This window comes from Lycium ferocissimum, chromosome 4 (assembly GCF_029784015.1).
Source record: "Lycium ferocissimum isolate CSIRO_LF1 chromosome 4, AGI_CSIRO_Lferr_CH_V1, whole genome shotgun sequence".
In the NCBI taxonomy this organism is placed as follows: domain Eukaryota; kingdom Viridiplantae; phylum Streptophyta; class Magnoliopsida; order Solanales; family Solanaceae; genus Lycium; species Lycium ferocissimum.
This window is the reverse complement of record NC_081345.1, coordinates 22,024,811-22,028,762: the sequence shown is the minus strand read 5'-3', so window position 1 is coordinate 22,028,762 and position 3,952 is coordinate 22,024,811.

The following is a 3,952-nucleotide window of genomic DNA, read 5'->3' as shown; positions in this document are numbered from 1 at the left end:
ATGACATTAACACTTGAAGAACAAATAGAGAACATTAGTCCACTTCATTAGAAATAAAAATCATTCAATACATAAGCATAATAAGAATTTAAATCCAAAACTTGGACAATAAATATTTTCATAAACAAGATTCAAGTAACGGAATAGAGTACTACGCACTTAAATATTCATTACAAAACATGAAATTGAATAAAGGGTTAAGAGTTTGCTCATTAAAGTGCTTCAATCTTCTCTTCCAAAGTGTTGGTTGATGAAACCCTAGTTCCTTAAGCTTGGAAATGTGGTCAAAGATAACAATAATTTCTCCAATTCTTGCTTTTATAGTACCCCAATTTTTTCAAGTCCAAAAATGACAAAGTAAGCCCTAGATTGCAGATTTTCAATTCTTCTAGTTTTTGCGCTTCTAGCCATTTTTGTCATATTCGTTTGACCTCTTTTTTACTCGTTTTTCACTTGATTTCTTCATGATCACTTCTAAATCACATAAACCTGTAAAATTGAAGTAAATCACAGTAAATGCACTATATTCTCAATCAAACATAACAAAAATCAAAGCTTAAAATACCAACTTATTAGTTATCTTTGGAAGTTTCAATCGAGATCGACTTACTCTTCGGTCTGAAAGGGTTGGCCAATTATCTATCTTCCCTTGACACACCCAAGGATCGAAAAAAGATGGATAAAGTCCCGATTGAATGCCTTATGAATGAGAAAAAGCATGCCTCATCTAGAGTAAGTTTCTGGCTCTTATGTTTATTTCTAGATCGTTCTCCCTTACTCTTCCCTGATGTCCCCCTTTTTATCCTTCTTTCTTAGGCGAATGTGCTGAGTCCGAGGCCCTTTTAGGGTACCCCTGAGAGAGGAATATATCTTGAGAGATCTGGAAGTGGAAAAGAAAAGGTCTTCGGAAATGAAGGAGAAATTGATGCAAAAGGTCCGCCAGAAAGATTATTATGGCCGGGAACTCACTACTACTCAGTTGGAGCTGCATGAGCTGAAAAAGAGTGGGCCATTGCCTAAATTGATAATATTGTCAAACAATTTATCTTTGGTAGAGAAGATCCGGGGCCTTCAAGCCGACTTATCCAAGAAGGACATCGAGAGGACTGATCTCGAGATTGTTTTGATCAAAGCCCAGGATATGGCGAAGGATCAGGAGGAGCACATAGCTGCCCTTCAAGGTACCTTTCAAAACGCGGAGGATGAAAAGAAGACGCTTTAGGAGCAAAATGAGCAAACCAAAGAGGACGTTATCGGGTTGAAGGATTTGATGGTTCTAGTCTTTTAGAGAAGAACTTTCACACTTGGCACATCCAGAGGGTGACTCTATAAGAAAATCAAGCCAAAATCTCAAATTATGAGGCCAAAATTGCTGAGGTTAATGACTTGGAGGAAAGGGTTCGGCTGGAACTTCCTTCGCCTCCTCTGCCTGCGAATGTCCGTAGCTCTCCGAAAGTCATATTCGAGCGGGCCTGATGACAATGGGAAGGGAGGAATAGATGAATATGAATCACTGTCTTTCTCCCCAGTCGTCAATACTGCGTTGCCAACATCGATCCCTGGGGCCATAGGTTCTCCCGCTGTTTCGGATGCCTCCATTTTTCTTTCTTTCGAAGTTGAAGAAAATGCTCATCCTCCTAATGTTTCAGCTACTGTTTCTATGAATTTTTCGGACTTGTGACTGTGGAGGCACCATTTTTTAATAGATTTTTTTATTGTTGTTGTTTTTATGAGCTGGGTCGTTTGATTTTTTGGCCAAGTGTATTGGCTTTTGTTCAAGAATGTTTGGGCTCCCACTTCCCTTTAGCCAAATGAAGTATTTATCCTTTCCTTATCTTGCCTATGATTTTCCAGTGTCTTTCGATGTTTATAGAATTTTTAACCCGTAAAACGGTTTAGTTGAATTTATAGACGTGGTCAAGGACACGCGGATCAAAGTGACCAATAAGATTGCGATATTCGTATTAAGCTTATGTAAGTATATGCAAAATAAAGTAAATAGTAAGAAATAGCCTGGGCTGTAGATAACAATTCCCGAACTTAGCTAAATGAAGTATTTATCCTTTCTTTATCTTGCCTATGACTTGCTAGTGTCTTTCGATGTTTATAGAATTGTTTACCCGTAAAACAGTTGAGTTGAATTTATAGACGTAGTCAAGGACACGCGGATCAAAGTGGCCAATAAGATTGCGATATTCGTATTAAGATTATATAAGTATATGCAAAATAAAGTAAATTATCAGAAATAGCCTGGGCTGTAGATAACAATTCCCGAGCTTAACTTCGCCCTTCTAGTCAGACCGATGCACCGGAGCTAGTAGGAAGATGACAATGGAATTAAAGTTTAAGCAAAGAATAAGTGGGAGAATTGAGTATATTATCTTGTATCTCGTGTCCTTTACAATGGGAATGACAATCCCTATTTATACTAGAGGCTAGGGGTACACGTTCCATAAATCGTGCTCTTACCCATAATGAGCTTTAAATACATGGAAATAATGAGAAATGAAGAGGACCATTAAGCATAATTATACCGTATTAATAACACTTGACTCAGCCCGTAATGGTAGACCATTACACTCTCATCCGCAGCTATTCTAACAACCTACCGGGCCTGGCGCTTTTTCCGGTACCATACCACCAGTGGTAGCCATGCTGACTCACCTTATGACTTGTCTCCTATGCCACGTGTCTTTATTGCATTGGTACAGTTGCATCCTCTGTATTTTACCCAATATAGATAGTCCCCCCGCTTCCCGTGAATAGAATAGTTTTCCCGAAAGTGGAAGAGATTTAAATTTGGTCTGATCGCGCTAGATCTTGTAACGTCACAATGCCTCAATCGACGTGTCAATCATCTGAAGCGTGACAAGAAAATGAAGGCGACAATTGACGCTTTTCCATTCCCGCTGATGCCTCGATCCCAGGGATTTCAAAGATTTTATTTCCTTATATAAACTCCAAATCTTTCCCTCATTCTTCCTGTCACGACCCAACGACCAGAAAAGGTGACTAGTGCCGAAATTTCGCACTCGTACACATCTACTAACTATAATCAGCCTACAACAAACATGCTAAGAACTTATACATACAGAAAGGCATGGCGTCACGCATACATATATATACACATATCGTACATAAGCCTGGGAATATTCAAAACACAAACATAAGCGGCGAGACCACCACGCGACCCACAAATATGTCTACAGACCTCTAAGATTGATCACAGAATCATATGACGGGACAGGGCCCCGCCGTACCCCTGAATAGACATATACATATGTAATAGAAGAGTCTGTACCAAAATGTGGGCTCCAGGACAAGGGAACACTCCAAGACAGCAGAATGGATGTCCTAAGCGGGCAGATCACCAAAACGATCGTTTGTACACAACGGAGCATGAAACGCGACCCCGAAGAGCGGGGTCGGTGCGGATATATATGCGAGCATATAAAGCATGAATACGATTAAACGGGATCATAGCAAGAACTAGGATTTACGAAACAAGTATAATAATCGTAAAATCAAAAGACTTGCCTTTGAATCATATATCATGCGTGTCAATATCATATTATCATATCATTATATCTATATACCGTACCCGGCCCTCCAGTGAGGGACTCGGTGAAAAAGATCATATAATCATCATGTATAGCCATCATGTAATCATATATATATATACCGTACCCGGCCCTCTAGTGAGGGACTCGGTGAATAGAATCGTCATATGCCATCCTGGCCGCCATCCCCATATCATCACATCATCACGTCATCACATCATCATATCATCATATCTATATATATATATATATATATATATATATATATATATATACCGTGCCGGCCATACTAGTGAGGGACTCGGTGGAACAATGCGGTGAGCGTGCACGAATACATACCGGCTCGGGACTCGGTGAAAGATGTAGCAATAGTCGCCGACGAGTGTGAGAAA